Source organism: Schistocerca americana, chromosome 6, assembly GCF_021461395.2.
Source record: "Schistocerca americana isolate TAMUIC-IGC-003095 chromosome 6, iqSchAmer2.1, whole genome shotgun sequence".
NCBI lineage: Eukaryota > Metazoa > Arthropoda > Insecta > Orthoptera > Acrididae > Schistocerca > Schistocerca americana.
The window spans coordinates 511193966-511221058 of NC_060124.1; positions in this window are offsets into that span (position 1 = coordinate 511193966).

The following is a 27093-nucleotide window of genomic DNA, read 5'->3' on the forward strand; positions in this document are numbered from 1 at the left end:
TTTGCAGCGGCGGTACATTTAAAAAATTGTTCCGCTAAGAAAAATTAACCAAACCCGTAAATCGGGAGCAGATAAAAATTAGCAGTGAATTAAGAAAATGTTTTTCTTTTACAGCGATCCTGAGACTGACGGAATTTATTACTAGTTTCACATTTGTACATTCATAGGCGGATAGTTAACGTTGCATTTTAACAATTTGTTGGTTCTTTCAAATAACTTAAATGTATAGTGAAGTGTGTTTTATCAATGATAACTAAACGTTCAGGTCGGCTTGGCAATATTTAACCACTTTCTGCTAATGGAGACAGTCTTGTGTTCCATAGCTAACGCCGGGAAAGAATTCAGTAAATATTTTTAAAAAAAACCACTGCATTTAGAAAATGTGTGCCAAGGCCGAATTATGTAAAAGATATAATTCTCAACTAAACATTCTTAATCAGTTAATATGAATTTATCAGCATGAGAAGATTGACTAAGTTCAAGTAATTTTAAATGTACTTAATTCTGTCTAAATGAATTTTTATTACCACACGTAAATAAGAGGTTCTACAACAAAGTTCGTACGTACAAAAACAGGAAGAATGAAAGGCAAATTAACTAAAAACAAATAGAGAAAAGGTAACTATTTATTTTTTTTATTCATTTAATTTCATTAAATGTTGGCTGTGGGACGGTGTCCTTGCGCTATCATGGTGAAAAGTGAGTGTTCCTGAAGGCTATACTGAGTGCCACTTTAGTAAATTAAATCTCCGTTTGGCGATATATTTGTATTGGATGATATATGTATATCAGGTTATGATTTTCTGACTGTATGTTCATCTAAGATGCCTGAAGGTTTTTATAATTATTGTGGCGGCGACCGTTTATTTTGTTAAGTTGTTGAGGGTTTGTTTGTCTTACCCATGTGCTCTAGGAATTGTATGGTTAATACCGTTAAAAAATTACATAGCAGTTGGATGAGTGCCAATGCTTGCACAACCCCTCCAGCCAAAAATTACTTACACCGGTATGGTGCGCCAAAAAGATTTATCCCCTGCAGCCCCCTTTTGTACCACGGAGGATTTTCTTTTATCTCTTGACAAATGTCCTACCTTCTAGTCTCTTCTTGCTGTTATCGTTTAATTCATGTCTGTCACATCGCAAAATCTATGGAGAATCATCTCATATCTTTCAAGCTAGCATAATTTTAACATCTTTCTGCAGCACAATATCTTAAATGTTTCGATTGTCTTCGTTTCTGACTTTCCCACTGTCCATGATTAATTTTTATATCGTGTTGTCCTCCAGATATGCATTCTCGGAAGTTTCTTATTCAAATAAAGGTCGATATTTGATGCAAGTAGGCTTTTCTTGGCAAGGAATGTCCTCTTTGCCAGTGTTAGTCGCGTTTTATGTTCGTTTTGTTTCGTACTTCATGTTGTACTTTTCTTTTAAGGAATCAGGATTTATTCACTTCTGGTACTTCGTGGTCCTTATTTTTATTTTAAGTTTCTCACTAATCACATTTCTTGTGTGCCTCTTTCTTTTCATTTTCCTTCGGTCTAATCTAACTCTGTAGTGTGTGCAATGGAGACTAGTTCTCAGATATCGTCAGTGAATTTTGCATTTGTTCACTTGAAGCCTGAATTTTAATCTCACTCTTGAACCACCATTGCTTCTTCGGTGTATAAACTGAACAATAGAGATCAAAGACTCGCTCCCAAATGGCTGTCATACCCTTTGTAATCCATGTATCTCGATTTTGGAGTTTCGATCTTATTTCACCCTCCCTCCCCTTTCCCCCTTTTGGTTAGTATTTATATTTAACACAAGCCGTCGTTGCCTATAAATAACAACTATTTTCATAAGAATTTTGAACATCTTACAGTATTTTATATTGTGTAACGCTTTTTCTATGTGCACAGATCCAGTGCATGCCCCTTGACTTTTCTTTCAGTATTGTTTGCATTATCCAGCACAACGTCATAGCTGCATCTATGGTTTCTTTATCTGTCCTTGATTCACAGTGGTCATCATGTAACGGAACCTCAATTTTCTTTTCCATTGTTGTATTGCTAGTAGAAGTAAAATTTTCTCCACAGAGGGAATCAGAAATATCACTAGGACCTCCTTCCAATGAAGTGATATCCCGACTTGAGAATCATCACAGAAAAAAGGTTATTCCAATAGGCGAAGAATGTCAGTGTGGTCTAAATCACTGCTGATGTAATTAGTCTCGTTCTTCACGATTACCATGAGGACGTTAACGATCGCATAAGCTGTAGCTGACAAATGCACCGATAATGCTGATGAATTACAATGAAAACCGAGTGTAAGAAAAAAAGATTAACCAAAGGAGAACCTTCATATTAATAAACATCTCATTGTAGCCAGGAATGAAGGCACTGATAAAAAGAGCTGATTCAAACTGATTACCGCAATCTAAGACCAGGCTGGAGGCACAGAAAAGCATCCATGGCATTAATAATCATGTAAAATTGAATGTACACATTTATACGGCATACGAGAATTCGATCAAAAGGTTGAAAGAAAACCATGAAACAAACTAAACTTTCGTGTTCTTTTCGTCACAAACTGTGGTGGGTCGACGTGCACACAGTATCTTTTCACCTTGTCCGTCAATCAACCTGACCGTCTAACTCCTTAGTAGCAATAAGTTTCCGACGATGTTATTAACTCTGATGCTATATGTTGATCGATTCTGATTTTCAGTGCTCTTAGCAGCGTTCTAGTCTTCACACTGTCCAATAAGATTATCCTGCCAAGGCAATCAACTTTACGAGAATGTTGCACACTGTTCCACCAATACTAACTGTTTAATAGGTCTCTCGAGAATTAACTGCTAACTGTGTTGAATAAGTCTATTCATAATCTCATAGCAACTGCGTATTTTTTAGAGCTCAACATGTAGTTGTCGTCCGTTTCTAAGACAACAAGCGATATTAACACATGCAACTAATCAGTCACAATTACAACAATCTAACTCCTATCTCTGAGCTGACGTCAGTGTCAAAAATTATGGTAAACTTTCACAGGACTGTATATCATTTAAGGAGCATGTAAGAGTATTTCGGACTTGATCGTGGACGTTACTACTGCCTCCAATACCAAAAATAAATTCACCGAAAAAAAAATCACCAGTTTCGAAGATAGCCCACTTCCATTTTTCGAAGCCCCACTCAGTTAATAATGCGGATGGCTGAAATAACATGATCTGGATGAAGTTTCACAGATGACCATCTAACACCAACACTCTTGCAACAAGTCATTTCTCAGCACAAATTCCAAATTCCTTCTATAACATCTTCTGTTCAGTGTTTGTTCGTTCTTCATAACACATTTGTATTGTCAATGTAATAACAGAAACTCTGGTTGCTCACATGTACGAGTGCGACTTAATGCTGTGAATGCAACCAGGTAACAACTGATACATGAATTATGATCATACAAAGCTTTTCACCTTTCCTTTCTTTCTACAATGCAATACGTTTTTTAACAATAATCAAAGGCCCATGTCTCAACGACGACGTCTTTTAGTTTCGCACGTATGGTCACCAGCTTATAACAACGCCTTACATCGTTGCAGCAAGTCCGCCGCCATTGCTCAAGCTTCCTTGAACTTACGTAACAGAAGGAAAGTACAACGGCGATTACACATTATATGTAACATAAAACTATACATAGGACAAATATTCTCGTATCTGATATTGTGATCGGTTCCTTTCATATGAATATTTCATATTTTGTACATCCAGAGTTCTTAGCACAAACTATGCATCAAACCGCGTCGCTGAGAAAAGTTAATGATAGCCAAGGAATGGCTTCATTCTCTGATGAATATCAGGACAAAAGTGAATGGTAACGTTTAAGATAATTCATATCTCGCAAGTCCCATCAACGACAAGACCATCAGAAATAATGATTGAGGAACGATACCGGTGGATGTCGGCTGTGCGCATTCGGTGGAACCAACCTGTCAGTCTATCTAAGCGATTTAGGGACATTGCTGGCAGTCTAAATCTTGGTGGCCAGACGACGACTGCCACGCTCCCTGTCCAGTGTGTCACCTCTGCGTCATCTCACTCAGTAACAACTTCAGAACTAATTTTTCTGGGACTGATTTTTGTAGATCAATAGTATGGCAGTAGTTCGACGGAACAGTTTGGAAAACAGTGTTAATAATACGTAATGCGAGCTAATATCCCAAAGATGTTCGGGCACATATGTGGTTCCTCTTCGTCGAAATGTCTTGGCTCAAACTGGCCTACTGGTTGAATCGCACGTGTCGCATTACACGCCCTAAATTAGATACTTTTGACCCTTTGGTTAAATTGTGTGACTGATGGCAAGTTTGCGAAACTGTGTGAAACACACAAAGTTAATATAACATATAATAACAGTAATAATAATACCGGGAGCTAAATTAACGATATAGGCCACCCAGTTGTGATTTAGTAAGAAACAATTTTTATTCAGAAAGCAAACTAATAGCCAAAGTGGCCATATTTAGAGTTACTGTTACACTCGAGCCCATATCCATTTGACACAGTTCGATCATTCACCATCTCATCTACATCTACATCCATACTCCGCAAGCCACCTGACGGTGTGTGGCGGAGGGTATTTTGAGTACCTCTATCGCTTCTCCATTCTGTTCCAGTCTCCTGTTGTTCTTGGAAAGAAAGTATGCCTCTGTGTGAGCTCTAATCTCTCTGTTTTTATCCTTATGGTCTCTTCGCGAGACATACGTAGGAGGGAGCAATATACTGCTTGTCTCCTCGGTGAAGGCATGTTCTCGAAACTTCAACAAAAGCCCTTGCCGAGCTATTGAGCGTCTCTCCTGCAGAGTCTTCCACTGGAGTTTATCTACCACCTCCGTAACGCTTTCGCAATTACTAAATGATCCTGTAACGACGCGTTCTGCTCTCCGTTGCATCTTCTCTATCTCTTCTATCAACCCTTTCTGGTACGGATCCCATACCAGTGAGCAGTATTCTAGCAATGGGCGAACAAGTGTACTGTAACCTACTTCCTTTGTCTTCGGACTGCATTTCCTTAGGATTCTTCCAATGAATCTCAGTCTGGCACCTGCTTTACCGACGATTAATTTTATATGGTCATTCGCGAAATATAAGGCCAATACTCCGGTTCGTGATAGAGTTATAGAGTTAACACCAGGCGTGAGGCGTGCTCACGGCAGAGAGACTAAGTCCCGCGATACCACACAACGCGAAATTTTCTAAGTCGTTTCACTTCCTAGCTACCGAAAGACCGACTGTCCTCTTCGCGTCTCAATCCGAACTGTACCCTTTGGTGTCTAGACCAGAAATGTCCACTTTGGTGTCTCCAGCCGAACTGTCCGCTTTAGCGCCTGCACCAGCACTGTCTCTCTGCCCGTCTCCGGCCGCGTCTCCAGCATGCCGCACATCGTCGCTCAACTCACTAGTGCAGTTCCCTTCCCTGAAGCCGTCCATCTGATTGGCTACAGGTTATTCGATATTATTTTGCATTTTAACATGTTTAAATAATCAAAGTATGACCGCTTTCACACTCTAAGTAAAGTAACAATAATACCCACTACATAATAAAGATTAAATTCTTTCACATAAAACCAGTCCAATTCACTTCTTAACTTTGAATGTCACGGCCAGTAGCCTTGCACCAGTGTGCTTTCTGATACATAAATAAAGAATAAAAGTAACTATTATGCACTAATCTTTACAACAAATATTCTATTACAATGAATTGAACACCCTTAGCTGCTTACAGGCGTTGACATACGTCAACGGGGCAGATGAAAATGTTTGCCCCGACCGGGACCCGAACCCGGGATCTCCTGCCTGCATGGCAGACGCTCTGTAAGCAGCTAAGGGTGCTCAATTCATTGTAATTTCATTCTAACGAGCTGCATGGTCACCGATGGTATCTGTTCTTTCGGACATGTCCGAAAAGACTAATACCATCTTAATATATAAATATTCTATTACCTAATGATTCAATAGGGTGCTTTGCTGTCATCGTTCAATGTATTTTGTGTGGAGGAAGTGATGATCTGATGCTTAACTGAAAAATACTGATAATTTAAATTTACTATATATTTCAAACAAATAAAGTTACCGAGTTGCTATTTACAACATTTGTCATTTTAATGACGCGCTTTTTTATTAAATGTCGATCGTTATGATCGACCAAAGCGTTCAGATTTTAGCCTTTAGGTCTTTGTTACAAATCTTGTTAATTTCACTTTAACAGTAAATCCTAAACTATTATAGATATAATCAATATTCAAGTTTTATTGGGATTACCATGAAAATTTAAGAAACATGGTAGAATTAAATTACTGTGGCTTCATTCCCTGAATTACGACAGAATTAAATAGTTTTCTTAAATGTTTCCCTTTATGGCCGATCTTAGGTCCGCCATATTTAACACTGCTATGCCTGCCTGGGCACAAACAGCTCCTAGAGCGTTTCCCTATGATGCAGGTTCTCATTTGTCTCACTCGCACACTACAGCGCTTAGGCCTGATCAGCCTGGCCTCATTCAGCACAACAGACGCCATCTTGTGGCTAATGTGTGCTTTTTGTGGCACACGGCCCTGGACGACAGGATTCGTTTCACAATTCCTGGAAGGTTGTCTCTTTCGGCCATATATTTAAATGAGAGCGAAATGCTCTTTAACTCACAGTACTTTGACAAGCGGCTGCAGATGATAGATTGGATGCTTCACAAATAGATACATTGTTCGCAAATAGATACATTCATAATTCAAGCGTAGTTTGGAACGACAGACACCAAAACTGAGAAAAAAAAAACAATATTCGTCTGTACCCTCTCTGGTCACATCGTCTTCTATAGTGATTTGTTCGCCAAACAAAATAAATAGATGACTACCATCTCCAGCGGCGCAATTGTACTATTCTGCGTAAGTATTATTTTTTTTTGTCTAATGCAATATTAGTTTCAAAAGCAACAAAAAAATTAAGATTGAACTAAAAAAAAAAATCTACGGGAGTTGTTTACTCGGAGTGACAGACAGACAGAGTGCACAATGAGTCACTATAAAAGCAGCACTGCAAAAGTTAACTAAAGAAAACTCTCAGTGACGTAAGATATACTGTCCTCCTGTATCGTACGAAACGGGAACTGTCGTAGGACGAGGAAATTTGAGACGGATTTGGATAATATAGCAACATCTTTGTAAAAATTCATTAAGGCGCTATCTTACGCATAGAAGGCTACGTGTAATACAGTTTACTGGTTCCCTTCACTCGCCTTCTACTGGTTCTACAAATAAGGACCGGCCCAGTCGATTTTTGACTTGCGGCCGCTTCCACATTCCCGTCAGCGGTATGCAACTCGTGAATATAATACAGGCCATCGCGCCCGCTTCGTAATGCAGATCTGTCCGTGGTAAGGGAAAAATTCCTGGGATTTCCAGACCATTGGCGTTCGCTTCCGATCTCTTTTCCGATTCTTCCAGAAGTCGTGCATGTTCTTTCCGTTCCCGTAGTAAACAAACCCCTAAACATGCGGCGATTTCATCGTTTTTCTCTTGGAGCTTCCAAGTAGCAAATAACGTGTCGCTTTGGAGGATGTTGAAGCCAAAATCTGATGCATCAGTAATTAGATTTACACATTGACAATGACGTAAAAACTGAAGTTACTTCGACAGAAATCTTCTCCGCATCTGATTCGATTTATTTAGAATTATATTTGACTTTTTAAAATAACGACGTCCCTGTCTCTGAGCCCAGTCTGAATCTCTGAATTTTGTTTCTTCATACAACAACAGGGGTAACTCGAACTGCGCCTTAAAGTTATTGAACAAATTAAGAAATTAGATGGGACGTCCTCCCCGGTAGCCCACGTTCATTCTTAAGGCTCCACCAACGGTGATAACACTGTGCAACAGTGTGGGTCACTGATCATAAAGTTACATTTATAATGGTATGAAAAATGCTTCCATGTCTTCTAAAAAAGAATGCATGTGAGTATGTACGAGGTGCATTTTAGTTCTAAAGCCTCCATTATTATTTTTTTTTCTAATTAACTACTCACCCGAAATCGATGAAACTGGCGTTACTTCTCGACGTAATCGCCCTGCAGGCGTACACATTTTTCACAACGCTGACGCCATGATTCCATGGCAGCGACGAAGGCTTCTTTAGGAGTCTATTTTGACCACTGGAAAATCGCTGAGGCAATAGCAGCACGGCTGGTGAATGTACGGCCACGGAGAGTGTCTTTCATTGTTGGAAAAAGCCGAAAGTCACTAGGAGCCAGGTCAGGTGAGTAGGGAGCATGAGGAATCACTTCAAAGCTGTTATCACGAAGAAACTGTTGCGTAACGTTAGCTCGATGTGCGGGTGCGTTATCTTGGTGAAACAGCACACGCGCATGCCTTCCCGGACGTTTTTGTTGCAGTGCAGGAAGGAATTTGTTCTTCAAAACATTTTCGTAGGATGCACCTGTTACCGTAGTGCCCTTTGGAATGCAATGGGTAAGGATTACGCCCTCGCTGTCCTAGAACATGGACACCACCATTTTTTCAGCACTGGCGGTTACCCGAAATTTTTTTGGTGGCGCTGAATCTGTGTGCTTCCATTGAGCTGACTGGCGCTTTGTTTCTGGATTAAAAAATGGCATCCACGTCTCATCCATTGTCACAACCGACGAAAAGAAACTCCCATTCATGCTGCTGTTGCGCGTCAACATTGCTTGGCAACATGCCACACGGGCAGCCGTGTGGTCGTCCGTCAGCATTCGTGGCACCCACCTGGATGACACTTTTCGCATTTTCAGGTAGTCATGCAGGATTGTGTGCACAGAACCCACAGAAATGCCAACTCTGGAGGCGATCTGTTCAACAGTCATTCGGCGATCCCCCAAAACAATTATCTCCACTTTCTCGATCATGTTGTCAGTCCGGCTTGTGCGAGCTCGAGGTTGTTTCGGTTTGTTGTCACACGATGTTCTACCTTCATTAAACTGTCACACCCACGAACGCACTTTGGACACATCCGTAACTCCATCACCACATGTCTCCTTCAACTGTCGATGAATTTCAATTGGTTTCACACCACGCAAATTCAGAAAACGAATGATTGCACGCTGTTCAAGTAAGGAAAACGTCGCCATTTTAAGTATTTAAAACAGTTCTCATTCTCGCCGCTGGCGGTAAAATTCCGTCTGCCGTACGGTGCTGCCATCTGTGGGACGTATTTGATGTGTTGGCAAATGTGCCAACACCTTGTAGATAGAGGAGGCCGAAATGCACGCTATCTAACGCAGACGGGCGTGAATTCTGGAACAGGATAAATAGTGAATTCTAATAAGAAAAGTATGCAGCTCCTCGAATACTTAACTTTTATTTATCCTTGTTGTGAATACAACGTTCTTGATGAGACGTTTCATACGATCACTATCAAACTATGTAAGGCTAATGGCGCCTTGCTAGTTCGTAGCCATGGACTTAGCTGAAGGCTATTCTATCTGCTCGGCTAATGAGCGATGCTTCGTCCGTGTAGTCGCTAGCAATGTCGTCCGTACAACTGGGGCGAGTGGTAGTCCGTATCTGGAGACCTGCCTTGTGGTGGCACTCGGTCTGCGATCACACAGTGGCGACACGCGGGTCCGACATGTACTAAATGGACCGCGGCCGATTTACGCTACCACCTAGCAAGTGTGGTGTCTGGCGGTGACACCACAGTATTGACAATGAACGCGGCCCCATTTTAAAACAATGCGCGTGTTTCTATCTATTTCCAGTCCGGAGGTAAAAATTCGGAGGCCTTAGAACTTGAATGCACCTCGTATGTATGCACGTACTGCATGATGGCTTAATTATAATTTTTGAAAATAATTTTTATTTTTCGTAGCTGTACGTCCGATTACGCTGTATCTCGTAAACGGTTGGCCCTAACTAGTTTTTGTCCGCAATCTGACTGCATGGAACAACAACAAGAATGAAATGAAAATTTCCTGTTAACACAATTAATTAAGTCCCCAGCAGCTATAAAACCTACGAAACCAAGGCACAAGTATAACTGTTCTGTGAGTGGAAGTATGACTCAGCGTACACATCTGGCATGGTTCTTCTTCAATTAGGCAAGAAATTTTAAATATCATTTATACTGAAGTAATTAAAAAATAGAAATACTATGATTGCGTAAGGAAAGCAGAATTACACTCTAATACAAGAACACAAGCCAGATGCTTTGTTGACTGAACCTGTAATGCTGCATTATTTAAGACATCGAGATAATAAAAAGAAAAGGAAAATTTTTTTTCTTTTACCTTCATATATTGACGAAAATCACTCTAATCATTACAATATATCTCCACATCGACTCTCTACTACCACATCGCAACAAGAACTCTCCACCACGACCTCTCGACAAGCACTCTTTACTACGACATCTCAACAAGCACTTTTCACTAGCACATCTCAACAAGCACTACCTGCTACGAGTTCTCCCCAAGCACTGCCTGTGGAGGCGGCTGAATAATACTCTTTGGCGCAATCTCTGGCGCCGTGGCTCAGTGTAGCCACCTTTCATATGCCCCTCCTCCAAGGGCCAGAATTTGATGGTATTTTTGCCAGCATTGGTGGTGAAAATACCACCAAATTCGTCCACAAAAATACAGACAAAAATAAAAGATAATATTAATACCTAAATATCACATAATCCGATAAAATTTTGGCTTTGCACTGACCTTTCAATAACCTAATTCTTTCATACATGTGACTTTACATAATAGTTTACGCAATACACAAAAAATCAGTTTATACAAATGTTCACATAAAATGCTTTCAATGATTAGTTCCAGCAGTAGCACCCAGCAATGGTCAACAGGTGCAGACACCAACAAGTGACATCATTCAGCAGAAGCAGTTCCATTAGTGGCACTCAGCAATGTTGAGCAAGTACAGACACCAACAGGTGACATCTTTTCAGTAGAAGCAGTTCATTAGTGGCACCCAGCAATGTTGAACAGGTGCAGACACCAACAAGTGACATTATGTCAGTAGAAGCAGCCCATCAGTGGCACCCAGCATTGTTGAACAGGTGCAGACACCAACAAGTGACATTATTTCAGTAGAAGCAGTTCATCAGTGGCACCCAGTAATGTTGAACAGGTGCAGACACCAACAAGTGACATTATTTCAGTGGAAGCAGTTCATCAGTGGCACCCAGTAATGTTGACAGGTGCAGACACCAACAAGTGACATTATTTCAGTAGAAGCAGTCCATCAGTGGCACCCAGTAATGTTGAACAGGTGCAGACACCAACAAGTGACATCATTTCAATAGAAGCAGTCCATCAGTGGCACCCAGCAATGTTGAACAGGTGCACACAGAAACAGGTGACATTATGTCAGTAGAAAACAGTCCATCAGTGGCACCCAGCAATGTTGAACAGGTGCAGACAGCAACAAGTGACATTATTTCAGTTGAAGCAGTTCATCAGTGGCACCCAGTAATGTTGACAGTTGCAGACACCAACAAGTGACATTATTCAGCAGAAGCAGTTCCATCAGTGGCACCCAGTAATGTTGAACAGGTGCAGACACCAACAAGTGACATTATGTCAGTAGAAGCAGTTCCATTAGTGGCACCTAGCAATGATGAGCAGGTCCAGACAGCAGTCCATAATATTCACTATCACTAATCACACTGTTCAACAGAGTTTATAAGCAGAAATTAAACATGTCCTAGTGGCACCAATCATGTAGAAAAAGTACAAGTAACAGTCCATAATATTTACTATCACTGATCACACAGTTCATCAGCAGAAATTAAACATTTCTAAGTGGCACCCATTATGTTGAAAAAGTGCAGGTAACAGTCCATAATATTCACCATCACTAATCACACAGTTCATCAGCAGAAATTAAACATTTCTAAGTGTCACACATCAATGTTGAACAAGTGCAGGTAACAGTTCATAATATTCACCATCACTAATCACACAGTTCATCAGCAGATATTAAACATTTCTAAGTGTCACACATCAATGTTGAACAAGTGCAGGTAACAGTTCATAATATACACCATCACTAATCAGACAGTTCAGGCATGAACAATAGTTTGAATCCACATACAAATGCTTTTACACTAAACATACAAATCATAACAAACACACAAATGATGTCAGGTAATTGTCATATTAACTGTTACAAATACACAAATATCAGTAAACCTATAATATTTATGGGTGTCAGTGCAAGCCACAACAAACAAAAAAAATAATATTTAGGAGATAGGTTGGGACTAATTATTTGGGATTAGGAAAGGAAAACACACAAAACACACTCACTCATCTTTCATCCACATTAAGTACTACTGTGTAATTGAATAGTGTTAACTGTGTAAATGCAATTCTGTCAAAATTTGATGTTCATCTTGTGTATCAAGTAGTAGTGACAGCAATGTATAACAGTCATTAATAGTTAAGTCAACGTCATAGTCATCATGTCAAGACCAATGTTTGCCAAGCCAAATCAAATGTACTGTTGCTGAACAACTGTCAGTGAACCAAGATATGCAAATACTTCCTCTCTCCAAAAAAAAATTATATACTGCTTATTGATTTAACAAAGTGTGTGTATAGACTATCTTCCTTCTACTTGAGTGTTCTAGTCTGCTATCTTCATCCTCCTTGTTCCATATAGACCAACAACAAAATATGCACCTCACTTACTTTACCTCTTATCCACCAAAACTCCAATAATCATCAGCATCACATAATCTCAATACTTCAATAATACCTCTTACGTCAATACATATAAATCTTATCATCAATATCATTTACCTTACCTCTTGTCCACAAAAACTCCAATAATCATCAACTTCATATAATCTCAATAATACCTCTTCAATACGTCGACACATATAAACCTTATTACCAATATCATTTCACTTCCATAACAACTCTTTCCTCTAATCAGTCTCGTCGAACAAGTACAGATAAAATCCTAATGCAAACCTCATCATCCCATACAATCCGAAGACACACTGTCAACACACAACCTCTGTGTAATCCATCTGACCCAAATCTTCTACTCATTATGAATTATAAACAAAGAAATGCATACATGACCTCTAACAGACTTAGTTCGAATAACTCTCAGTAATTAAGTACGATTACGGAGTGTGAATTATCATAATATTTCACAGTGTGTACACCACTTCAAGAATTATGGCAAACAGAAGCAAACATGTGGAGTATTTCTTGTGTCAAGTGTCACTTCCTACTTCAATTGCTCACGAAAAATGCAGTGTAATGACTGTCAATGGTCTAAACCTAGTTTTGGTATGTCATGTCGTTAGCTTCCTTCCTATTAGCATAAATTTATACAGCTTCCATAAAACCTCCAGCTCATGTGACTTCTATGAAGTTTCTTGTACTAATGTCGTTCGTCGATTTATAGTAGTTCATTTTCTTATCTTAAAAATATAAGGCACTGAGCGTAAGCAAAACATGCAATAGCGAGTAAATATACCAGTAGAGAACAGAATGTCAACAAGTGGATGCAGCACTATTCTTACAACGAGGCTCTGCCAAGCGAACAATCTATAATTAATACAATAATGTGACCTAAACTCTATGTTCATACACAGTATATCAGCATTTCTATACACCAAATTAAAGAGTAGTTATGACAACAAAACAGAAATGTGTAAATATGCAATCCATAAGCAAGGCAGCAAACATGTTATCTAACATAATAAACAGGTCATTAGCATCATATCAGCATAAGCAAATAAATGTTCATGTGTAATCTTAATAAGTAAACATGAAGGCGCAAGCAGATAAATGGCAAAGTATAACTTACATACATAATCACAGTCAGCACAATTAATCAGGTGACAATTATAATTTAAATAAATAAGTACAGCAGGAACATAATAAAAAAAATGACATCAGTGAAATAGCAGTGCAGCCAAGCGATGCATAATATATACAAATAACAACCCTGTTCATTAATAAAACATTGACAAAAATCAGCAAATGTACGCAAGCACATCGCTTCACAAGTAAATTCATAGAACATGAAATTAGCACAAAGTATGAATCACGTAATTGCGAGCGGCAAATTACGTCTAAAGTACGTACCTAAGTGGAAATAGTTACCTGAAAAAATAAACTCAATTAATAGTTACCTTTTTAGTTTATTAGTTTCTTCTTGGAAATTACATTCTTTCTGAAATTTTCTCGATAGCAAGTCCTCTTAACGTCAGAGACACACAGAATTTACCTGAAGTTCTTAAATATTTTATACAACCATATCCTGAAAAATACTAAACGTTAATAACATAATTCATCAAGTCACTATAGCTTTATACTGAATTTAGTCGGAGAACTTAGACTGTGTATTTGTCTACGGCTGTCAGTGCATTCGCACTGAGCGCTCGATCAGCTGTAGGCGCGTGACGTAGGAAGTAACTGTTTGCGGTCAACGACTGGCTTGTGCGGCGCGCAGACTTGACTGTTGCTTTGAGTATATGCCGCCGCCAAAACACAGCGCGGTATCCTTGTACTCTCTGCATGTTTACATGTAGCTGTTAGTTTCTCTAAAGTATGTCATCCCACAAAAATTTTAACGTTTGATATATGATGTATTCCCTTAGAGCGTCGAGATTTAAGAGTTTCTACTTCAACAGTGTTATCATGAATAATTTTGCGAATTCTATATGGACCGTTATAAAGCAGAAAAAGTTTTCGACACGAGCCTTTTCCTTTATGAGACAAACGATGAGACTTAATTAACACCTTTTGGCCAACTGACAAAATTTTTAAATGACCAGGATGCTTAGCTGATTTCTCTCTTCTAGCAGCCGCAGATGCAATATTTTGTAGAGCCAGGTTGACAACTTCAGAATGCCGCAGTTTCCGTGAAGGCGGAAAAGGAATGATTCCAGATATGCGATTTGTTGGTGCTTTGTGTTTTAATATCAGTATTGGCGGTAAAGAAGTTGGGTCATTAAGGAGTTCATTCAGAATGTTTTGAAAAATATGAAGATACTGATCCCACGTTCTGTGATTCTGATGACAATAAAGACGACACAATTTATTGATTTCCTTCATCCATCTCTCTGAAGCGTTAGATTGAGGGTGAAAAAGTGAAATGAAAATTGGTTTAATCTTACGACGCCGTATAGTTCGAAGCCAAATTTTAGAACGGAACTGTGATCCATTATCTGATATAACCTTATCAACATGACCAACTTCTTTAAGAAAATGTTTGATGAAAGCGTTGGATACTGAACGAGCTGTTGCTTTGCGTAAAGGTGTAAAACACACATATTTTGAAGTCAACTCCACTGCTACGAAAATGTACGCAAAACCATTAGTAGAACGAACCACTGGACCGAACAAATCGACTGCAGCCATGTCCTTTAATTTCGCTTTAATGATAGGAAACAACGGTGCTCTGTGAGAAATTGTTGGCGGCTTAGCCTTTTGACATAATTTGCATTTGGCCAGAACAGATCGAATACGTTTTTCCATATTACTGAAGTAGCAATTTTCCCGTAATTTATGAAAGCATTTTCTGGGACCAAAGAGTGCATAACTGAAATGCGTATACCAAATCAGCTTATTAACCCACTCATCAGGAATACAAACTAACCAAACAGAGTTGTCGACCGATTTTCGTTTAAAAAGAATGTCATTGCGAACTAAATAATGCTGTCTAATCGCTACACTTTCCTTTCTCCTCCACTTCTCCTTAATGTCCTTCCAGATTGGATCCTTATTTTGCTCCTTAGCGATGTCCTGGAGCGAAGACGAAATAAAGTTCTCAAACGCAACACCTTGAATATACATCAAACAATAATTGTTTTCCTTGCAGTCCTCTTCAGCACTTTGTTTCAAACCCATAGGTGCACGTGATAAAGCATCAGCAACAATATTTGAAGAACCCTGTATGTAAACAATACTAAAGTCAAATTCCTGTAGGTACAGCGCCCATCGTGACAATCTGCCATGAGTTAATTTTGTTGACATAAGAAATTCCAGAGCTCGATGATCGGTGTAAACCTTAGTATGTCTGCCAAACAAAAATGTGCGAAATTTTGTGAAAGCCCAAACAACAACCAAAGCTTCAAGTTCCGTAATCGAATAATTCTTTTCTGATTTAGAAAGAACACGACTTCCAAATGCAATAGTTTTCTGTACTACAACGCCGTTTTCTTCTATCTCTTGAAATAAGTGTGCCCCTAGGCCCTTGTATGATGAGTCCGTCGCCAAACAAAAATCTTTAGATAGATCCGGATGTGAAAGAAGTGGAGCAGCAACTAAAGCATCACGGAGTTGTTCAAATTCTGATTGCGCTTCCTCATCCCAACACCAATTAGATTTCTTTCCAGATAGTTCACATAAACGAGGTGTGGCCAAATTGTCCAATCTAACAAAGCGTCTAAGAAAATTAGACACCAAGGAAACTACGAACATCACGTTTTGTGGTAGGAACAGCATAATTACGAATAGCGTTTAGTTTCTCTGGATCAGGAAGAATACCTTCTGTAGAAATAATGTGACCGAGAAATTTCACCTGAGAACGACCAAATTCAGATTTTTCTAAATTCACTGTAATGCCAACTCTTGCAAAGATACGTAATAATGAGTCCAAAATTTTGTTGTGTTCACCCCAAGAATATTTAGCAATAAGAATGTCGTCAAGATATGAAGTAATATTGTCACGAAGATAAACAGGTAAAATTTCATTTAAGCTACGAATGAATGCTGCTGAAGATACAGTAAGTCCAAACGGTAATTTCCGAAACTGGTAACAGTTACCAAAGGCTAAAAAGGCAGTGTATTTTCTACAATCAAGGTGGAGTTCTATTTGCCAAAAACTTGCGCGCATATCAATCGTGGATAAAACTTTAATTCCATGAAAATGTTGAAGAAGTTCATCTAAATTTTGTGGACGGTCAGTTTCAGGAATGATGATATTATTTATCTGTCTGGAATCCAGAACCAAACGAATTGACCCATCCTTTTTAAGAACAACGTGTAATGGGCTGGTAGAAGGACTGACTGCTGGCTCAATAATGCCCTGATCTAACATGTATTGAAGTTCATTCTTAACCTTGTCTCTGTAATCCAAGGAATAGCGTACGTTTTTCCTCGAAATGGTGTGTGTTCTTTTACTTTAAATAAGTATTGTAAGCCTTGTATAGTTCCTGTGTGATGACTAAATACTGTAGCATGTGAAGTCAAAATGTGGTGCAGCTCTTCTCTTGCAACGTCATCTGGCGCTTCAGCTTTCTTAACCTTTTCATTAATTAATTCTTCGCTATTAATTATATCATCCATCGCGTCTCTGTATCTATTGTCATTGTCATGAATTAACACACTGTCGTCATAATGCTCAACGAAAACATCAGAAGTAAGAAACCTTAAACATTTTGTATCTGACTCAGATCTTGTTAAACACTCGAAAAATTTCAAACATTTCGGCATTCCGGCAACAGTCAAATTCACACTTCCTTCTTTAAAGTTCAAAATTGCCTTATGTGCGTTAAGAAACTCCATACCTAATATAATTTGTGTACTGAGTAATGGAACAATAATAAAATTAGCAGAAAATTCGTATCCTTGACAAATGAAATTTAAGTTGGTCTGTTGTTTAACTTCCACACTTTTTCCAGAAATCGCTCCTCGAATTGTAGTTTTAGAAACAGGTAACACAGGACAAGCAATAGTTCTTACACATATACGAAAAACTGGTTCACTAATGACATTCAATGGGCTCCCAGAATCTAAAACTGCAGTGAACTTATTCTTACCCACACATACTTCAATAACAGGATGTAAAAAGGCATCTACATTATTTTCCTTTTCGTCTAGCAAAATGTCTCTCATGTCTTCCAGGCGTACGTAGTGCAAAGTCGTAGTGTCATTACTTTTTGAACCGTCTATATTGCTGCCAGAAGCCGAAGCTGCAAGTCATTGTCGATTGTTTGCGTCACGTCTTTGAGTATTCGCGTCATTTCGCGGATCAATTTCTACGATTTGCACTTGTCTCTCTGAAGTTCTGTCACGTGGAGGATGCCAATTAGGTCCTTCCTGTCTGTTAGATGCAAATTCTTGGTTGTGTCTGTTATTAAAATTTCTGTTTTCCTGTCTGTCTGCATAACTACTTCTTGTGTAATTTCGACTGTCACTTCTGAAATTATTGTTGTATCTACTACCCTGGTTATTTCTGTAGTAAGAATTTCTATTACTGTATTAATAATTTATGTCCTGATGATACCGATTACTGTTTCTGTATGATTGATCATTCCGGTACGAATTACCGCTATTATAATTGTCTGTGTAATTTCTGTTAGAACGTCTGTTATTGTCATAGGGCTGGTATCTATTGTCCTGCCTGTTACGTCTGTCATTCTCAACACTACCCATATAACGCCAGTTCCGATCACTATGCCTTTTCTCTGAAAATTTATTGTAATTACTGTTACTGAAAAAATTGGAGGAAGTCCCACCGTCGTTGTCATACTCGAGTTCTTGTAGCAAAGTCTTAAAAGTCTCAATGTCGTCTTTACATCTTCCGGCTAAAGCAATTTGTCTTATGGATTGTGGCAGCTTGGTTAAACAAATGCGAATGAATTCAGTCGGGCTATAAGGGTTAGACAGGAACTGATTCTTTCGAATCATGTCTTCAAGGTACTCTGCCGGCGTGCGGAACTCAGACTGTTTAAAATTACGCTGCATAATCAGACTGTGTTTGACTCTGTCTTGTGTGTTTTCGGACCAATATGCCGATAGAAATGCATGATAAAAATCATTTAGATTATTACAATCTCTAATGAGTGCGCGCATCCGCGTCGCCGGTTCGTTTTCTAAATATCCACACATAAATTCCAGTTTGTGACTTAGTGGCCAATTTGGTGGAAGTGCGTACAAAAATTGATCTAACCATGCACATGGATGTATGTCATTCTTAGAATTGCGGAAGATCTTAAATTTCCGAACAGTCAAAAAGTGCTTATAGTCAAAGTTTTCGCCTCGTGGCGACAGAGATCTACCGCGTCTGTCCCAGTCCCAATGTTGATTATTGTCAAGTTCGCGCGCCTGGCGCTCTCTTGTTGCATCCCGTAAATGAAACAAATTATTTTCTTCAAACCCCTCTGGTATCTGTGATTCTAAATTTCTTTTGCCGTCTTTTCCTACGATTTCGCCTTCAATCTGTTTGACTTGCTTTTCTAAAGCCTCAAATTCCCTTTTCACGTGTTCATTAAATTTTCCCTGATTTTCAACATGTTTATTTATGTTCTGAGACTCTTCGGTTTCTGCAAATGGCAATGATGCTGTATCATCCGAATCTCTGTCCCTATGTAAACTAAGATTTGTCAGTTTATCTGAAATTTCCTCAACTCTTTCCGATAAGTCACCTAATTGTTCTTTCTGTTTATTTACGTCTTCCGTAAGTGTCGTGACTCGGGTTTCAGTATTGACACATTTGGTAGCTAGCTGTTCATATTGTTGTGTTAGGTTATTTAATCTGACATTTGGTACGGATTCCTCGATTCTCTCAAATATTTCTTCCTTATCCTTTGCACGTTGTAAATTTAACTCTGAAAATTTCTGTACTATCACGCGATCTCTTTCTTCCTGTTCTCTATCCTGTTCCCTTTGTCTAATCTCTACTGCAATTAATCTATTATTGTGAGCATTCAAAATCGGTTGTACTTCTTCTCTGATTTCTTTCTTTAATTCATCTTTCATGTTTTTGAAACATGTCCCTATTCGTGAGTCTAACCGTGTTTCCATTGTTCCCATCTCAGTTTTAATTGTCCCTATCTCTGTTTTTAATTCAGATCCTAAATGTGATCCCAATGAGTCTAACCGTGTTTCCATTGTTCCCATATCAGTTTTAATTGTTCCTATTTGTAATCCCATTGTTCCCATCTCTGTTTTAATTGTTCCTATCTCAGTTTTAATTGTTCCTATTTGTGATCCGTGTGAGTCTAACCGTGTTTTTAATTCAGATCCCAAATTTAATATTACACCCATCAACTGCTCCATATTAACTTGTTCGAAATTCTTTTCGCCCCTAACATTTCCCGAGAAACCAACTTCTTTCGTCATAGATGTAAAGCTATCTGTGTTCGATACTATTTCAGAATCTTCTATCGTTAATCTCGTATTTTGTGAATTTTCTAATTGAGAAAAATTTTGAAATGGTTCCGGACTATTTTCCCGACTTATTACATTGTTTTCCACTACATTATCCATCATACTGTTTTCCCCTGTTGGCGAGTTCGCCATATTAACAATTTCGTCATTCCCACTATTCATCATTTTTGCCTTTTTCATCGATCGCGTAATCATTTACAAAATATACAAAACTCGTCACTGTGCGAAAATTACACACAATGCCTCCTTATCTCCAACAATACCATTTACATGAAATGTCTCCCTCAAACACGATCAATCGAAGAATTGAAATAATTGCACTTAATTGTCAAACGCGTATACAAGACAACAAATGAAATTCTGAGAAAAAATACCATTAGAAGAATGACAATTACCAAATCTACACATGCAAAATAGACTACAATTACTAAACTACAGATTACTACAACAATACTACTGTCTACTATTTTTACAATCAGAAGAATTCCAAGGGACGATCCGAAGCAGCGGTCGCCACGTGCATGGGGGCTTAATTAAATAAAATGCAAATATATTTAGTTTTTGGTAGCTGTGTGTCCGATTACGCAAGTCTCGTAAACGGTTGGCCCTGACTAGTAGTTGTACGCAATCTGACTGCTTAGAATAACAACAAAGATTGAAAGAAAATTTTCGTTAACACAATTAATTAAGTCCCCTGCAACTATAAAACCAACGCAACAACAAGCACAAGAGTAACTGTTCTGTGTGTGGAAGTGTGATTCAACGTACACATCTGGCACGGTTCTTCTTCAATAAGACAAGAAATTTTAAATATCATTTATACTGACGTGATAAAAAAATAGAAATACTATAATTGCGTAAGGAAAGCAGAATTACACTCTAATACAAGAACACAAGCCAGATGCTTTGTTGACTGAACCTGTAATGACACATTATTCAGGACATTGAAATAATGAAAAAAAAAGAAAAGTAGTTTGTTACCTTAATTTATATTGATGAAAAGCACTCTAGACATTACAATCTCTCCACACCGACTCGCTACTACCCCATCTCAACCAGAACTCTCGAATATCACATCTCAGCAAGCACTGCCTACTAGCACATCTCAACAAACACTCTCTGCTACGAGTTCTTAACAAGCACTGACTACTACGAGTCCTCGGCAGGCACTGACAACTACGAGCTCTTAACAGGCACTGACTACTACGAGTCCTCGGCAGGCACTGACTGCTACGAGTTCCCAACAGGCACTCCGTGGAGGCGGCTGAATAATACTCTTTGGCGCAATCTCTGGCGCAGTGGCTCAGTGTAGCCACCTTTCAACTTCTATATTACATTTTGGTCCAAATTGTTTGGTGAATGTTTAACCACCTTCATCATCATCATCGAAAACACTGTCATCGTCCAATGTATCAGTCCAGTTGGACATTTCTTTTTGAACATACACTGCAGTGAGAAAAGTACTTTTTATATATTTATTTTCTTTTAGTTCTGTTGCACACAGTTTTAATCTGCCAGGAAGTTTGAGGTGGTCATAATGTTTTGGATCATCAGTGTATGTGCTGCAACGGTCACAGGCCTTATTGCACGTCCTCGTTCTCGACACACATCGAGTCTTGAATTCATTGAATTCTGCGCAGCCTTCTTTCGAAGCAACGGCACATAGGAACTGGTGCTCTGCGAACGGATAATTATTTCTTACATTTCCAGTATCTGTTGGTTCAATCCTGTTTCTATCGCTTCAATTTGTGGCACTGGCGGTTTCCTAGTACGATAATATCTCTGAACCACGACATCAGTAACAACAGGTTTTTGATGCTTTTCCTTTATTACATTAGGAATGGTTTTCCCTGGTTTAGACACTGTAGCACTATTCCTAGTAGTGAAAGTCTTGGTTACAAGAAGTGTCATGGAGTGGATTACTATTAGACCGTTTGGTTATGAAATCCAGCAATCGAAATTATCTGCCACCGTCTGCAAGAGAGCTCCGTTATTACCAGAGAAACAGCCCCGAATATCGGCCAACTTCGTCATATGAGCAGCACACTCCAAAGTCATCATTTCCTGAGCAATTATTTCTTTAGAAAGTGCAACCTGTGGTAAGGTCGGGTAACGTGCTGTAGCACCTGTAATCATACGTGCGACTACGACTGAAAGCAGGGTGACATCGAGTTTTCGTGGACATACGATATGTGGGAGCAGTTCCAGCGGGAAAGTACTCACCTTCAGGGGGCACTAGTTTTATATTTAGTTCCACTCTGTGTTTATCAGTGCAGTTTGCTGGTTTCAGTGAAACAAGTATTCTTGCACAGTCCAAAAGTACGAGTACTGCGAAATACAAGTACGTACGAGATCCCACAACTGGCCAGTAACACAACATCGCAACCGAAGTCTACGAACTTTATAAGTTCAGCCATACACTGTATAGGGCCAACACTCTACCATATGTGTACTTACTGTAAATGTCGACTGAATCCCTAATCCGTGATTGGTCACTGTTCATCTCCTGGATCACAAGTCTCAATGCGTCATCATCGTCCTCCTCTTCCCTCTTGGCTTCTGCAGGTGCAGCCGGTCGCGGTGACCGAGCGGTTCTAGGTGCTTCAGCTCGGAGCCGCGCGACTGCTACGGTCGCAGGTTCGAATCCTGCCTCGGGCATGGATGTGTGTGATGTCCTTAAGTTAGTTAGGTTTAAGAAGTTCTAGGGGACTGATGACCTCAGATGTTATGTCCCATAGTGCTCAGAGCCATTTGAACCATTTTCTTCTGTAGGTGCGGCAACATTAACGTTCTCATGAATTCGCGTCTGAGTTATCATGGCAACTAACCTCTGCTGTATGCAAATCACTATAGCTCCCATAACTCTAATGCTGAGTTCAACCAACGGTTTGTCACCCCTTTCGTTGCGTTTATCGAGTATACGAGGGCTGTCCAGAAAGTAAGTTACGATTGGTCGCGAAATGAAAAACACAGTGAAAATCAGAAATGTTTCATTTGTAACAGTTAGCTACACCTTTCAGCTACTTCTCTACGTAGTCGCCGTTCTGACTCAGACATTCGTCGTAGCGTCGTACCAACTTTCCAATACCCTCATCATAGAAGGCAGCCGCCAGTGCTTTCCGCCAATTCTCTACGCTCGCCTAAAGCTCGTTGTCTGTGCCAAAATGTTGTCTTCATAGCCAGCGGTTCGTTTGAGCAGAAATGAAACTCAGTGGGAGACAATTACAGACTATATTGTGGGTAACAAAACATTTCCAATTGAAACGATGCAGGAACATCTTCATTGCCCCTGCAGAATGATGCTGAGAATTGGCTTGAAGAAGAAACCGCACCACAGTTATGTAATGTTGGTTGCTAAGCTTCAGGGGAAAATTCTCACCAGGCCCTCGTACTTGGCGGGAGACACTATTTTCTATAACATCTTTACGCCCTCACTAAAAGCTCAGGAATGAAAAGAGCGACATAATTCTACCTAGAGTCATACTAGAGACACTGCCCTCACATCTTTGCAAAGCTTTATCGGATTTTCATAGTCGTTTCCATATCACGACCGATCGTAACTTAATTTCTGGACAGCCCTCGTAGATTGCTTGAATTTTTTTTTTTTACCTTGACCACGATCAACTGCCCTGCACAATCTTACTGCTTTCCACCCATCACGATGTTTGCCGTGCCTTTCCAGTATACGATGCTGAAGAAATTCGAAATCCGGAAGTTCGTAACAGCGATGTTTTTCTAGTGGTCCTCTCCCAGATCCTCTTTCAGTTCTGTGATCGTTTAGAAACTTCGTGACACGGCGTTTTGACGTATACGTCGATACACATTCTTTAAATTGGCATATTTGAATCAGCCTGCAGTTGTTCGTGGAGATCAATGTGCCCAGTCTTTCCTCTCTCGACCACCGTGGCCGGCGTTTGCAGTAACGAACAATTCTAACTCTGATTAACACAGGAATTCGGGAGTATTTTTGAAATACCTCTTACACACCTTTACAGTTCTTCACTATCTCCAATCAGCAAAAGAAAAAGGAATTATTTAATCAACATGAGGAAATAATCAGATTTTTATTGTAAAGTCAAATGTAAACCTTCAGAAAAATGTACGTAACGGTATTCTACTGTCTACCTAAAATTACCCAGCAATGCCAAAGCTGCACTCTGTAGATTCTGTTTATTTGCGTACTTCATGAGCAGATTCCAAGATAAAACTTTGTGTGCAACTTATTTCCACGTCCTAGGTTTCTGCCACCACTGTAGTTTAAGCACTCTCTTTAGCAGACCTGTTTCACCTTATAGCATTCTGCCAATAAAACGCACACTTCGGTCAACCTTCGCATTAACATTATTTACGGGATCGATCCAGTTTAAGCTGTTGTAATTGTAATTCCTAAGTATGTAGTTGAACTGACAGACTATAGATTTGTGCGATTTATCGTGTAACCGAAATTTAACCGATTCCTTTTCGCACTCAAGTGGATGTGCCGCACATTTTTTATTATTTAGAGCCAACTGCCACAACACAGATATCTTGCCTAAATCATTCTACAGTTGGTTTTGATCAACTGATGAGTTCACTGGCGGCAAATAACAGCATAATCTGCAATCTAAGATGGCTGGTTATAGTGCGACCGAAGTCATTTATACAATGTGTAAGGGATATAAGTGTGGGTATTTCTATTGGTGACTCAGCACGTTGTACTGAACAACATTCCATCAGTGTTTACTTCGTTAGCAGACTAACCATTATAGCTATTAGGAGAAGCATGTTTTTAGGTTGGTTAGTATCTCCAAGTACATGTAGCAAGAGTAAACCATTAATACTTACTTTCTCGTGGGCAGAAGGTCACTTGTTGAAATAAGGACACGTAGATTCAATGACACAGTTAAGCTTTTGTGTACTTATCTTGTACGTTATCCTAAATAATTTTAATTATACATAACATTACGTTCTTCTTTTAGTGCAGTAGACTCAGGATATGTATGTTTATACTCCCCAAAAATTTGAATACTCCATTAGAGGTGGTTTCTGAGATTTAGGGAAAAATGATACAGGAAATGGCTTCTAAAGTTTGAAAAGACTGTAACACACCTAATATATGCTTTATTTTTTTATTCTTAGTCACTCAGAAGCACACTGCACCATACTGTATATCATCCTAATGATCATTTTCCAAGTTTTTTCTTCTTTTCTTCTTTCTGGATTCCTTAGTGGCCAACTGAGCTGCATGCTCTGCTTCAACAATGCGAACCTAGTCCATCCTTTCAAGTTCTCTGATGCAGTTTGCTGCAGGATTAATTCCCATATGCTGTAGCACTTCCACCATACCAATGTTGCTATACTTAAAAGCAGTAACATCATCACTGATTCCCCCCTCTCCCGCCCCCCCCCCCCCCCCCCCACACACACACACTTTAGTGTCCTAATTCCAACAGAAACATTTTTTGTAATCGAGTCCATATAAGATTATTGAACGAATCATTGGGATTTTGAGACTGACCATGTAGACACTTTCTCAGTGATTTAGGATTTGCCAGGTCTCCTGTAAAAAGGTTTTATGACGTCCACGACTGCCGCTGGGATGGAATGTTTAAGGCTGTATGAACTGTTTGAGTACTGGGCATTGCGACAGTTGCACCATGAATCAGGTTCAGAAGGGCAAAGGTGGTGTACTGGTTATTCATCAGTTGGCAGTCTGTGGAAGAAGGTAGCCCATACTGCCTGCTACATTTTTAACAAATCCTCAGCATTATTTCTAATGGCAATCCCATAATACTGCTGTAGTTCACCAATCATTTTGTCTGTCATCCTACCTCTTATGGTTGTACCATCAGAAAGTTTCTTGTCTCTCAAACTTTGTTTCAGCATCCTCAGCCCGGTGCCCATATTCTTCTGGACATCACCATCACTGTTAACCTTTATAACACAGCAATCAATAGCCATCTATATAAAAAATTACCGAATGTATTAGATCTTGAAGTAATGCATCTAAAAATTTTAACGTTTTCAACCGGTGTAAATTATATTTAAAAAAATAAAACTAAATATTTCCTATGTGATTTTATTTGTGATATATGTATCATTTTATTCTAAAAATTTGCAAATTGTATAATGTGATAAAAATCCGAAATTGTGATTTTTTTTTCCTTTCTAACTCCTCTTAATTTGCTCCGTCAATGGTTTTATAATTCCCAATCTCGTGGACATGTAACAAATACAATGAAAGTTTCATTAGTTCCCTGTAACATTAATATTAATCATTGACCACAAAAATTGTTACCTCAGCATTTAAAAGGTCTGTTCATAGTTCGCCTGACACCGTCCTATAAACGGTTGCCATTAAACAGGGATTTGGAAATGGAAATGGATTAATAATTGCTTGATAACTGGGAAAATTGATTGTAAATAGTAGTTGAGAAAATTTTGAAGGTAATTTATGAATAGAGATATTTTTCAAAATGTCAACAAGCTTCGTTTTTCCTCATAAATTTCGAAGATTAGATGTACATACGGGAAAATTCCATTCATTCGATGTAGCAGATGCCGTTTCTATTTCTGTTTCCCGTGGCTGTGTGACAAATACCTTCCTGCAATTTGTAATGTCGAAACCGCATCCGTCGATTAATCGTTGATTACCCACGTATTCTGGCTTGTTATAATTCATGGTATTATTAAATAAAGTTATTTACACGTTCTTTTATCGATGTCTGACTAGGGCTTTCCAAGCACATCCCTCGTCCTTGAAACTTACGGCTGCAGATGGAGGCGACCTGGTGCAAAGCAGTTCTAGGCACCTTACCTGATATCAGGTGTAAGTGATTTCGGAAATCACGACAGGCATACATTTGCGGGAAAAGTTTTGCATTTTGTCGTTTACTTCTCTATAGTTATGAATATAATTTTTGTTGAGATAGTAAAAAATAGCAAACAACCAAATAA